The following is a 14,622-nucleotide window of genomic DNA, read 5'->3' as shown; positions in this document are numbered from 1 at the left end:
CAAAGACTTAATCATCCATTTCCTACATAAAAGGTAGCTACTTTTTTGCATGGACCTCAAGCATATTGTAGTACAGAGGTGGAATTTAAGGAAAGGTATTAAGCAGGCTGTGTTGTAGCCTATGAACAAGTAATATATTGTATCATTTTTCTTGAATGTATCATAGATAAGCTGCTATATAACGATTGCCACTTCAGATAGCTGTGAAATTAGGTGATTAACTAGTGGTTACTTAACCTTCTAATTTCTGTATAAGTCTAATTACATGAAACAGAAGTTGGTGTTTTGATTTTTTACTTTGCTTTTCTGTTTTGAGTGTCATTGCAACTACTGCATTGTAAAGGATGGAAAATAAATGCATATGTTAAAAAAATATGAAACTTTATAAAGTAAAAAAAAATAAATAAAAAATTTAAATTAAAAAAAAAAAGAATACCTTCATTATGTACCAATATTTTCCTTCCTCTTTCACTCATTGTTCCTAATTCTATCCCTGTGGGGATACAAAAGATATGTTTACTCTTTCTTCCACATCCCATTCCTTCATGTGTTTCAGAACCACAGATCTGAGTCAAGAAGAATATTAAAGGTCCATTACCAATCTGAAAAGCATTCCCATACACCCCACTAAAGTCTTCTTTTTTTCCTGGCTGAAAATCTCACATGTTTCAATTATTTTACAAGTATCTGTTTCAGACACTGCTTCATTCTGATTACCCTCCTCCGAACAAACTATTGACATCCTCCTCAAAATGTGGCAAACAGAGGTGAGAACTCAGCTAAAGGCAGAATAGAAAAGGATAATCAACTATGTTTTAGGCAATCTGCTTCAAAATAATGCTAAGTGAGTGTGACCCTTTGGGGTCTTTATTATACTTAATAAAACACTGACTCCTCACTTCAGACAAATAAAGAGACCCAGCTAGGCACAGGTCTACTTCAAACAAAGAATCCCACCTGTTAACCCTCCAAGTCTTCAACACTGTATTTGTGCAGATTTAAAAAATTTATCAATTATAAAGCTTTGTTTGTCCCTGTGAATTAGATGTATCAAATATAAAATTACTACAACATGTATGTTCTTAGATAGTGTCTAATTATTAGAAACTAGTAGAGGGAGGATCCTGATTCTGTCACAGAACACAATTTTGATAGTACTGGAGAAACATTTTAAATAGGACATGGGGAAGGTAAGAATGAACTGCAGTTTAATTTTAATATCAGCTCATTAATCAATCACAAATCTACCTACCTATGCAAGTATTCAGACTACAGTTCTCTAACTTGTCTATAAAGATAGCATAAAAGGCTGTCAAATGCTATCTGTATAACCTTGGGGGTCCTTTACCTCATTTGTAAAACAGAACTAAATGAGGCAATCTATGTAAAGCATTTAACCCAGTGCCCAACACAAAATTAAAAATCCAATAAATGTAGCTATAATTCTAGATAGACTATGGCAGAACACCTCCTGATGTACCTACCAGTTTACTCATCCTATCAGGGAAGAAGTGAGGCATGGGCGTGACTTGTTCCCCGGGATCCGATGCTGGCTCCTAGTGATCAGTATCTTCTTTTTTAAGTACCAACAACACATCTGTTCAAAAATCTGAAAATCTGGGGACGCCTGGGTGGTTCAGTCAGTTGAGCATTTAACTTTGGCTTAGGTCATGATCTCATGGTTTGTGAGTTCAAGCCTTGCCTCAGGTTGCTGCTGTCAGCACAGAACCCACTTCAGACCTTCTGCCCCCCTCTCTCTGTCCCTCCCCAGCTTTCACGCTATCAAAAATAAACATAAATTAAAAAAATTTTTTTTAATCTGAGAATTTGTTCAGGAATGACACCTAGCTCATCAGTTTATTATTATCTGCAACCTTTACTTGTTTTCCAACATTGTGTATACTTCAGCAGCTAAAACACTCTTTTACATATAGTAGATGCTCAAAGAAATGTTTTCGTTGAATTTTCTTTTAAAAATCAGGATGTGTTTCTTAGTTTTGGTAATCATGGTTATATAAAGATGTCAATTAAGGTAAGCTGAGTAAAAGGTGTATGGGAATCTCTGTACTATCTTTGCAATTGTCCTAGGAATACATAACTTTTCAAAATTAACCATTTTTTAAAAATTAAGATGATCTTTTCTCACTTCTGATAAATTTGTTCTTTAAATTCCTCAAATATTACCAACCACTAGTAGGTGCAAACTCTTTAGCAGCCTTTACAGATTTATGGATTCCAGCAAATAGGAACTCTCATAATACCCCTACTTATCCTGGGCCACACAGAGAGTTAGTATGCAGTAAACAATAGCCATCTCTAAATTTTATTTTTGGAAACAAGAGCCTTAAAAGAGATCTATCCTAAAAACAACTATTTTTATGCCTAAAGCATTTAAAGCTCTGGACAATCTGATTGAAACCTTTGATTCTTGGGGCACCTGGGTGGCTCATTTGGTTAAGCGTCTAACTTCTGCTCAGGTCATGATCTCACAGTTTGTGGGTTTGAGCCCTGCATCGGACTCTCTGCTGACAGGTCAGAGTCTGGAGCCTGCTTCAGATTTTGTGTCTCCCTCTCTCTTTTACCCTATCCCACTCATGCTCTGTCTGTCTCTCTTTTTCAAAAATAAATAAATGCTAAAAAAATTTTTTAAGCTGATTCTTACTGCTTGGATCACATATTTAGCACATATTTATGTGAGACCAATTACTACTAAATAGTACCATTAGCATGAAAACTTTTTTAAACACCTTTTTAAAAAATATATCATGGATAACTGGTTTCTGAATTAGGTAAATAAGAGTTTAGGAAAATGATAAATTTTATTTGTAGTTATTCAAGCTCAAACTTCCAATGTCAACAAAGTCATGAAAATTCTGCTAAAACTTTAACTCTCAAAGAAATCCTAAAATATCTAAAAAAAATAAAGTATCTTTCCCCTAAATGCATCCAAATAGGTTTTGTACTTTATAGAGTTTCTTTCAGGTATCAACTGTCTACTTTTCAAAAACTTGGCTCTCCTTTTTGGAACAGTACTACAGAATTGGTACTATAAACAGAAGTGCTATTGTTAAAGAATCGATCCAATAATAAAAAGAACTAAGGCCACTTGTCTTATAGAAAATTACTGCCAAATGCTGCCAGACCCTGCTTTTCTTCCTCCTGGGCTAGTAGCCAGATACTAATCATTTTTAGACCCTTTCTAATTTTTAGTACACAATTTAGTACACAATACCACATCTGAACTAGACAGTATTTTAATGAATGTTCTCCATAATTCGTCTAATGGTCTGGCACACATATACACAAACACATATACATATGCGCGCACACACACAATCCACCACACCTCTGGAAGTATATATAAGAAAGTAATTAACAGTGGTTGCCTGAGAGGCAATTGTTTGGGTCTTTGAATTTTGTATGTTTTTGTAAAAAATATCCAAAAATGAATTTATCTATTAATTCCAGTTAAAATATTTTACCTTACAAAATAATGCATGAGACTTTCTTCTAAAGATACTTTTAAAATATTTTAATATGTAATTGTTTGAGGTGTTTTTTTTGATGTTTATCTATTATTGAGACGAGAGAAAGAGAGCATGAATGGGGAAGGAGCAGCAGAGAGAGAGGGAGACACAGACTCTGAAGCAGGCTCCAGGCTCTAAGCTGTTAGCACAGAGCCCAGAACCCGCAAACTGTGAGATCATGACCTTAGCCAAAGTCGGACACTTAACCAACTGAGCCACCCAGGTGCCCCAATATGTAATTGTTTTAAAAACAACTTACAATATTCAATGTCAACTTCAATTACAATTAAAAAAAAAAATACAAACTAAAGAAAGATCATTTCTGCTTACCAAATTAGAAAAGCTGAATACTGGCACATAAATTGCCAGAAACTTTCTAGAAAGCAATACAGCAATATCTAATTTTTTTAAGGACTTATTTTTGACTAAAAATTTTATTCCTATCCTAAGAAAATAATATGGAGAACAATTTACGCAAAGATTTTCTTCAATGTCATCAGCAGAGAAAAAATTTTTCAATAATTAGGAATGGTTAAATCACTACACATCCATTTAACAGAACATTGTGCTGTCATTAAAATTTAGGTTTTGAAATAATTTTAACAAAGTAGAAAAATCTTCATGATATAATGCTTGGGGAAGAATAAACGGCACACTATGAATAAAAGTATTCACCAGGAGAGGAAAAAGAATGTACAACATAACGTTAGTAACGCTTATATTTGGGCTGACTTTAGATCTTTGTCTTTTGTATTTCTCCAAGTTTTTTTTTAAATTTTTAAATGTTTTTATTTTTTATTATTGAAATAGAAACAGAACATTAGTGGAGGAGAGGGCAGAGAGAGAGAGGGAGACACAGAATCTGAAGCAGGCTCCAGACTCTGAGCTGTCAGCACAGAGCCTGACATGGGGCTCAAACCCACGAACTGTGAGATCATGACCTGAGCTGAAGTTGGACGCTTAACCAACTGAGCCATCCAGGCGCTCCTCTCCAAGTTTTTAAAATGAGTACTCAAGAACTTATAAAATCGGGAGAAAACACAGTATTAACCTTTTGAGAGAGAAGGGTGGGGAAAGGGAGAGGGAGAGAGGGGGGAGAGGTGGAGGGGGGGAGAGAGGGAAAGGGGGAGGGAGAGAGGGAGAGACGGAGAGAGAGAGAGAGAGAGAGAGAGAGAGAGAGAGAGAGAGAGAGAGAGAGAGAATCCCAAGCAGGCAACATGCTGTCAGCTCGAGCCCAATGCGGGGCTCAAACTCATAAAATGTGAAACTATGACCTCAAGCCAAAATCTAGAGTCAGATGCTTAACCAATCCAGCCACCCAGGAGTTTCAAAGTGATACAGTATTTAAGCAGTTGAAATTTAAAAAAATAATAAGGTAGTTGAAATAAATTAGGTGAAAACCTTCTAATTAATAACATTTAGGGAAACCAATAAAGAGTAACTCAAATACCGTGTACCTTAAGATCATTCTTACCATACAATAAGCACTACTATAAATACAATAAGCACTAGCAGCTAGCTCATTTTTAAATCAGAACAATTAAAAAATAAAAGAAGAGGCACCTGAGTGGCTCAGTCAGTTAAGCGTCCGACTCTGGCTCAGGTCATGATCTAGCAGTTCGTGAGTCCCAGCACCATGTCAGGCTCTGTGCTGACAGCTCAGAGCCTGGATCCTGCTTCAAATTCTGTGTCTCCCTCTCTCTCTGCCCCTCCCCAGCTTGTGTGCTCTCTGTTTCTCAAAAATGAATAAATGCTAAAAATAAACTTTTTAATAAAAATAAAAAATAAAACATTAGACTATCATATGGTACACAATATGGACAAAAATTAAATCTCATCAAACAAGATTAACAATGTAATTATGAATTAAATTATAATGATAGTTATTAGGATATATAATATTCCTGGAAGAAAGAACTGCTTAAATGAACATATAACATCTAAGCTAATAAATATAAGCAAACTTTTCCTTTAAATAAGCAGAGTCTGCTACTGGGAAGAGTAGTTACTAATGAATAAATTATCATTTCTCAGACATTAATCTGTATAGCTGTAAATGTAAAGATTATTTCCAACACTACTGCCCACGTAACTCACAAGTTCACTATTACTCTTAGCACCCTTCAGTGGGTTACCACTGCCTTAAGCCTGAATTCCTTACTCTGCTTAAGATTCATAGGATGGTCCTTGCTTTCACTCCCCACTCCTTCCTTCTCACCTACTTTCTACATCCTAACCCAGTAGTTCGCAAGAAAGAGTGATCCTTGAACCAGCAACATTCCCATCACCTGAAAGCATGTTAGAAGATTCATAAGCACATCAGAGCTTGAAAACCACTGTATCGGCCCTCCTGAGTTACCTGCAGATCCTCACATCTGCCCAGCTCTCTCTCTGCTCTCTCTCTCTCCGCAAATGCAGTTCCCTACCTAGAGTGCTCTTTCACCCCCTCCCTATGAAGTATCCTATCCACCTTGTTTCCTATTAGTCTTTCAGGTCAGCTTAGAAATCATTTCAAAAGAAAACTGTAAACTTTTCCAGAATTAGAAAAATATTTCTCAAGATCTCTTCTATTATTATAGGAGCTCTTATCTGCATCATTCACCAACTAAAGCCATTTCTAGAATTACTTAAGGCCATTGAAGAAAGCCTTTGCTTGATATACCCCAAAACATAACACAGGATAAAAATAAAAAAGACTCAAAGCTTTTTTACCACGTTATGAATGCATTAGCAAAATTGATTTCAAAGTGTATATAGAATGTTAGAAAAATATACAGTAGAACCAAATACCAGAAAAAATGACTTATTGTTGAAAAATTATAGAAAAATAGCCAACGAGTTCTGAAATTCACATCTTGAAATTAATTCATTTAAATTGTCTTTCCTGCACATAACTCTCCCATTTTCTACAAGAGGTAGAGCAAGTGATAAGGAATATGGCTTTAAAAAAAAAAGGCAAACCCAGATGAAAGAGAACTGTGGAAAGCCTGGATAAAGCTATATTTATGTCAGATATAAGAAACAAGTGTGGACCAGAAACAGTTCTCCAATATTTTTAACAAGTTCAAGATAATCTCACAGTACATGATTAGTTAATAATTTACCTTCAATCATTTAATGATCATCTAACATGTGCTAAAAACCATGTGGGATGTCTCTCTCTCTCTCTCTCTCTCTCTCTCTCTCTCTATATATATATATATATATATATATATACATATATATATATATATATGGAGATCAGATCAACTCCTGATTATTCAGCCAAGAACTTTAATCATTATGTCCACCAAAAGACGGTACAAAGTTGTTCACAGCAGCTTTGTTCCTAAGAGCTAAAAACTGGAAATAAGCCAAATGTATCAAAAGAATGGAAAAAATATATGTATTCAAACAACAGAACACTACACTGCAACAAAAAGGAAGGAGCCACTGTTAAAAAGAAATGGATGAACCTCACAGACATAATGCTGAAGAAAGGAAACCAGGTTGATTCAATTTATATGAAGTTCAGGAATAAACAAAACTAATCTATTATGAGAGAAGTCTGAATAATGGTTACCCTGGGGAAATACTGATGAGGAGAAAACATGAAGAAGGTTTTCTAAGGTCCTGGAAGTATTCTATATCCTGCTCCGGTCGGTGACTACATGTTTATACATGCAGAAGTTCATTAAGCTGTTTAGAATTTCTGCATTTTACTATATATGATTTTCTTGAAGTCCCATGTTTTTTTTTTTTAGAAAATGGAAAATTCCTCTTCCTCTAAACCAGTCAGGAAAGAGGAACAAAGGAAGAAGGAAAAGTTAAATCAAATAATTTTCAAATTCCTGCTTTAAAATTCAATTACCTTATTTACTGAACAAAAATTTGAGCACCTACTTTGTAACAGGTACTATTCTGGGCACTGGAGAGACAGCACTGAATAAAATGAGTAAAACCCCTGCACTCATGGATCTTCTAGTACAGGAGGGGTAGAAAGACAATAAAAACACAGAGTATGCTGGATAGCAGAAAGAACAAAATAAACAAAGCAGGGAAGAGAAATAGGAAGAGTATATGTGGAAGGGAAGCTGTGATTTTACACAGGTGGCCAGTAAAGGCCTCGCAGAAGGGGTGACATTTTACCTAAGACTTGAAGGAAGGAAGAAAGACATGCATGTGTGGAAGACCACGTTCCAGGCCGCCTGAAACAGAGAAGTCTACTGTGACTGCAGGGAAGTGAGCAAGGGTAAGATTACAAACAAAACAAAACAAAAAAAACAATGAGAGTTTAATGAAGAGTTTTACTCCAACTCCTCATTTAAAGATTAACTTAAATCGGGCACCTGGCTGGCTCAGTGGGTAGAGCATGCAACTCTTGATTTCAGCTCAGGTCATGATCTTCACAGTTCCTTGAGTGAGAGCTCCGAGTCAGGCTCTGCGCTGAACAAGGAGCCTGCTTGGGATTCTCTCTCTCCCTTACTCTCTGCTCCTCTCTCGCACATGGGCACTCTAAATAAATAAATAAATAAATAAATAAATAAGTAAATATTTTTAAAAAGATTCTTATATCAAATCCTTTTTACATAGAAATGTATGTAACCACTAGCCCAATCCACCCTGATCTTCTGAGCTCCTACAGCTGTATCATTCATGACACCTTCACATACTGCCTTGCAATTAAATGCATAGTGTCTCCCACTGCCAAATAAACCAAGCCTCTTCAGGACAGGGACTATATTTTTTTTTTCATAGCTCTATAGTTGCCCTATGGATGGCATTTAAACGTTTACCGGTAAGGCTGATGCCAAGAACAACTTCATCAGACATAAGATTAGTAAACTGAGGATAGATTTTTTAAGAAGAAAAAAGGAGAAAGGAAGGAAACAAAGACTAGGAACTACGTGAATAAAGGCACCGAGGTGTCTCCATGTGTCATGATCCAAAGTCTGGATTTTCTCTTAGCTGTGTCCTTAAGACTCTGAGATCCTCAACGTCACTTTTTCTAAAAGCCACTCCAGGCTTTTTTCTTGGGGGGCGGGGGGACAGGCACCTGGTATTCAAGTAATGGCTTTATAACACCTATGTGCACAGCTAGCTTAACAGAGAACATCTTAACCAATTAGCTGCACGATCTTGAGCAAGTCACTCAACTACTCTTGCTTATCTCAGTTCCCTCATATGCTACATGAAGGGCTGGATTAAATGATCTCTAAAGTCCCAACAATCTCAAATTCTCCACTTTAGCTTCTTTGAAAAAACTGAATGAATAAACATTACAACCTGCTTCTTCAATTTATAAAATGAATAAAATATCTATGAATAATTTTAATACACTGAGTAAGCAGTCACATTTCAATACTATACAATAAGTATAGTATTTGGAAAAGCACAGAACTTGGAGTACAACAGACCTGAATCTAGTTTAGCATGCTGCTTAATAATGACCCTGAGCAAGTATTAAATCTTCAGCCAACAAATAGACAATATAAAGATACATGCACTGACAACAATCATGTCCCATACAGAAAGCAGCCAGGTAGGTTTAAAAAAAAAAACAAAAAAACCAAACCCTATCCTATCACTAATAACAAGATTTGAAATACCCAAACCAGTTTATAACTTTCCTACTGATTTTAGTGACAGGGATTAGTGACTGCCTCATAATCTGCAAATTTAACAGAGGAACCCTTAACTGCTACAGTGCCAGCAGTCTCACTTCTTAAAGATGAAGATAAGAACTACAGATCTAATACCAGTACGTGGTCATAGGAGTAAGAGAATAGGATAATTCAGAAAGCCCCAAAGTTTAGAAAAATAGGACAAGACTGAAATTTGGGCTTAATTCAGACATTATGAAAATGATCAATCTTGGCACAGAGAGTTCAACCCTGTAATGAGAGCCAACTGTGTAAAATAACCAATACAAGTTCAAAAAGTAGTAAGACAAATATAAATTTGGCTTTGAGTCCAGGAGGACCCAGCGACTGACATAATTACAGCATACTAGCGAACATGAGACAATGAATGAACAAGATATAGAGTGTGCATAACTCAGTGGGGTAAGGAAGAAGGACCACTAGGGGTCACAGAAGACTTAAAAAGCAGGTAGTGCTTAAGGTGTATCTTGAAAAAGCAGACTTTGTGAGCAAGACAGGAAAAAAGCAAGGCATTTTAAAGAGTGGGGAGAATATATGAGAAGGCTCTGAGTCAGGAAGCAGTAGGACTCTTTCAGTGAATTGACTGGATTAGTACAGTTGGAGCCTCAGATTTATGGCGGGAGAAATGCAGGAAATGAGCCAGATGATGAAGGGCCTAGTAATGATAAAGAGTCAGAACTAAATGTGTACTGTAGGTAAAGGAGAAGTATGCATTTTAAGAAAGAAGCACTGAACAGATTTGCATTTTAGAAGTCACCTTGGGAGCATCTGGGTGGCTCAAGTCAGTTAAGCGTCTGGCTTCAGCTCAGGTCATGATCTCACGGTTCGTGGGTTCAAGCCCCACATTGGGCTCTGTGCTGACAGCTAGCTCAGAGCCTGGAGCCTGCTTCAGATTCCGTATCTCCCACCCTCTCTGACCCTCCCCTGCTCGAGCTGTCTCTCTCTGTCTCTCAAAAAAATAAAATAAAAAAAAACAAATAAAAAATAAATAAAAAAGAAGTCACCTTGGCAGGAGTGTAAAGGAAGGAGTAAAGGGGGTCAACCACTAAAGACCTCATCCTACACCCAAAGTTAAATAAGTACATTACCTTATCACATAGATACTCTATCACAGAACCAGAAATCAGAAATAAAAAATAAGAATGCTTTAACAGATAAAGCTAAAGTATTAAAAGAAAATCATTTACCTTCATGAATGTATATTTGGGAATTAAGTATTCCCTATGTATCTTAAACAGAAAGAAGTTTCTAAAATTAGGTATCATATATAAAAATTACATGGATCCAGTTGTATCCTGAGAACCAGCTACCTCTTTCTTGAGGCATCCACTCCTTTCTGTAGACAGAATACGGCTGACACGCAACACCAAAACTAATGCAAAAGAATCCTTGGAATTGGAGTTTACACTGATTACTGACAAGGACCTCTCTTTAATTTTATATGTATGGAAACTAGGGCACTAAGAGACTAAGAAATTACCCAAGGTCATATGGTTAGTAGCACAGTGAAGATTGGAATTCATATCTTATGATTTCCTTTCTAAAAACTGCTTTAGTGTATTACACTTATAATTCAGAATTTTTAATGATAACCTGTTACAGTAATAACAAACCATAAAACTATTTTTGTTTCATATGCCGCAGAAGAGAAACAAATCTATCAGATGTGTGCATAGGGTTGACAAAAAAATCTCTTCCTGAAGTCTGTGCCACAATACGAACACCTCCATCCCCACCACAGAAACAGAAAGTATTCTTGTCTAAGTTTAAAACCTTCCCTTCTCAAACTTGGAAATAATTAAACTTTAAAAAAGAAAGGCCTTAAATTGTTTCATTTAAGTTTATTTATTTATTTGAGAAAGAGAGGGAGAGAAAGAGAGAGAGGCAGGTAAGGGCAAAGAGAGAGAGGGAGAGAGAGAATCCCAAACAGGCTCAGCACTGTCAGCGCAGAGCCCAATGTGGGGTTTGAACTCACAAACCATGAGACCATGACCTGAGCCGAAATTCAGAGTTGGCTGCTTAACTGAATGAACCATCCGGGTGCTCCTAATTTATTTTTATAAAATTAAATATCCAACATCTTTAACATGTGTTAACACTTTATTTACAGCTCAGTACTCTGCTTACTCTGTTGTGCTCCCCACCCCCTATAATTTTAGATTCTTGATATAGATTTTTTTCACTCACTAGTACACACAATGGGAGTAGCAACACTGACAAAATGCCTTATAAATACTGTACATTTCAAAATTTGCATAGTGACTAAAAGGTTTTAATTTTTATCCTTCTTTAATTTGCACTTATGTCCACTTATTATGAAATAGATTCAAATAACACAAAAGTATAAAATTAACAGCTCTCTTCCACGCCTCTGCAATGCTCTCTTATTAAAGAGTGCCCCAAAGGGGCGTGTGGGTGGATCAGTTAATTAAGGGTCTGACTCTTGATTTCAGCTCAGGTCATGATCTCATGGTTTGTGAGTTTGGGCCCTGCCTCAGGCTTTATGCTGACAGCACAGATTGGGACTCATTCTCCCCCTCTCTCTCAAAAATAAATAAACATTTAAAAAAAGAACCCCCCAGATACTTAAAAGTTTGATGTGAATCCTTACAGACTTTTTTATGCTTATATGATAAAAGGTGCTAATCCTCAGAGAGCCAATATATATTTAAGACCCAAACTCTACTGATAATTCAATCTTTCTTTAATAATTTGGAAGAGAGATTATGACCTTAACCTGGTTTCTGGTTATGACAACGGACACCTATTGTAGTATTACTCAGGGGTTATTTTATTTTATTTTATTTATTTTTTTAATGTTTTATTTATTTTTGATACAGAGACAGACAGAGCATGAGAGGGGGAGGGTCAGAGAGAGAGGGAAACACAGAACTGGAAGCAGGCTCCAGGCTCTGAGCTAGCTGTCAGCACAGAGCCTGATGTGGGGCTCGAACTCATGACCGTGAGATCTGACCTGAGCCGAAGTCAGAGGTTTAACCAACTGAGCCACCCAGGCGCCCCTCAAGGGTTATTTTAAAATGTGGTCTGAACCCCAATGTTTCTTCATTATCAGCATCTCATTTATTTTATGTATTCATTTTATTTGCTGCCTTTCTCTCGCTCCACATAGGTTACAGGTGAGCTCTACCTCCAGTGCTGTGACACCTACCAGATAATGAAAGATTTGTTGACTGATAAACATGTTTACTTAGAAATCAAGAAATCTGCCTTTTTTTCAAAGTTACAGAAATCTGCTTCATTTATCACTTGTCTTTCAAAAATAATGAGGGGGAGGGGCGCCTGGGTGACTGAGTCCTTTAAGCGTCCAGCTTTGGCTTAGGTCATGATCTCAGGGCTCATGGGTTCAAGGAGCCCCACATCAGGCTCTGTGCTGACAGCTAGCTCAGAGCCTGGAGCCTGTCTTCAGATCCTGTGATTCCTTCTCTCTCTGACCCTCCCCTGCTCACGCTCGCTCGCTCGCTCTCGCTCTCTCTCTCTCTCTCTCTCTCTCTCAAAAATAAAAAAATAAAAACATCAAAAAAAATTTTTTTAAATAATGAGGGAGGAAAATGGTCTGCTTAGGGTTTTTTAGCTAAAGTTCCACCAAAATGCCTGCTCAACTGGTCACTTTTGGAAACCATAAAAGTCAATCAGGCATTTGGGTTTGAATTATAACTAAAGCAAAGAACAAAACAAAAATTGTATGCTCTGCAAAGAGTTAAATATTCTAATGTAGGATTCCCTCCTTATTTAAAAATGATTGCAAAACTCAAGGATTAAGTACACTGCCCCTAATCTTTCTGATTCTAAGATCAAAAGAAATGTCAATCTTAAAAAAAAAAAAAAAACTGACACTAAGAAACTAAGCCAGCCAAAATTCTTTGCTTTGGCCATGTCAAATCTGTCTGTTTACCCAAAATTAGAGAATTCCCGTGAATATGGGCTCCACTGCCTGCCACATCAGGCTTCATTTATAGGCCTCGGTGATAAAGTAGCTATTTAACCTGAAAAAATGTCAAGCAGATGCACAGACTGCAAGCTATACATGAAAGAAAGAAAGAAAGAAAGAAAGGAAAGAAAGGAAAGAAAGGAAAGAAAGGAAAGAAAGGAAGAAAGGAAGAAAGGAAGAAAGAAAGAAAGAAAGAAAGAAAGAAAGAAAGAAAGAAAGAAAGAAAAAGAAAGAAAGAAAGAAAGAAAGAAAACCACATTCGCAAACATACAGGCCATTTTATTGTAATTTCACCTAAGACTGGGCTAGTTACCAAGAACTCTCCATTAGAGTCAAGACTGACTCAAGCTTTACAATGAAACCGTTCAGCAGGATTCTCTAAAAGAGCTGTTAGCCAGCCATCCTTACAGGTCTCAAATGACGCAGAGCTCTCGCTTTGGGACTTCAAATTCCAATACGGGGTTTGGAGCCCAAACTTCATAGCTATCCCTCTCCACGAACGGTTTTCAGAGGACAGAGAGAAGCCCGAACACACTTGCCAGCACCACTGGACTCTGCCTAACACGCAGGCAAGACTTCAGGAACAGATCTAATAATGCAGGATCAGCAAGGCGGACTCTCTAGGAAAGTGAAGCCAAAACCACACAGCCTTCCTTGTCTTCAGCGGCGGGTACGCTCCACCTGAGGACACTCGCCTCCGAAACAACCTAGAGTCTACACCACACCTAAGGCGCGGCCACTCTCACGCTCCCGGAGCAGCGAGACCACCACGCCCCCACGGGGATCCCGGGGCAGGGAAAGAGCAAACTGCAGAACAAACCTACGATTTCTCCAACTAAGAAGCGACCCGGATCGATCTTCCCACTGAGCAGATCTCATCCAGGAAAGAGACCCGTTCCAGGCTGCTGGCCGGCCACAGACTTGTCCAGCCGGCCGGCTCGGGGAGTCACCGGAGCCCCTCGAGCCCACCTAAGCGCCCGGTGACCGCGCCCTCCGTTCGAGATCACCCCGGGATCGATCCGCTAACTCGCCCGGTCGCCCCCCGGAAAGACCAGAGATCATGCCAAGTTACCGCCCCCCTCTGGGCAAAAGAGAGACCCCAGAAAAGACGCCAGGCTCCGCCGAGCACCCTTCGGCCCCCAGCAGCCCACCAAGGCGGCCCGACCCCTGCAGGACGCAGATACATCGACCTCTCGCCAGGAGACCCGGATAAACAGAACCCCCTCCCCGGAAACCTACTACGCTGCTTCTCCACCCAGCGATGCGAAACACTCCCGCTCAAAGGACCCCCGAAGACCCCCCCCCCAATGATCTGTCGCTTCGGAGACCTAGGACCTGCTAAACTGAATCCTCTGCCCCCAAAGAGGCTGCGACCGCGGTAAGAGGACCGCCCCCCCATTCCGGAACCCCGCTATGCCACCTCGAGGAGCCCCCCAGGACCCTAATTAATCTCCCTTGACCCTGAGGCGGGACCCTGTGCGCCACCGCCCACCCCCACCCCAAA

The 14,622-nt window shown here is 38.5% G+C and overlaps 1 protein-coding gene across 2 annotated transcripts in view; it reads right to left on the bottom strand.

Annotated features, from left to right (window-relative positions):
- GLCE (glucuronic acid epimerase) overlaps positions 1 to 14,622 on the bottom strand; it is a 106,088-nt gene that overhangs the window by 90,934 nt on the left and 532 nt on the right. The gene's annotated exons all lie outside the window — the stretch shown is intronic.

Source organism: Suricata suricatta, chromosome 9 (assembly GCF_006229205.1).
Source record: "Suricata suricatta isolate VVHF042 chromosome 9, meerkat_22Aug2017_6uvM2_HiC, whole genome shotgun sequence".
Classification (NCBI taxonomy): domain Eukaryota; kingdom Metazoa; phylum Chordata; class Mammalia; order Carnivora; family Herpestidae; genus Suricata; species Suricata suricatta.
This window is presented reverse-complemented; position numbering and strand designations above follow the sequence as displayed.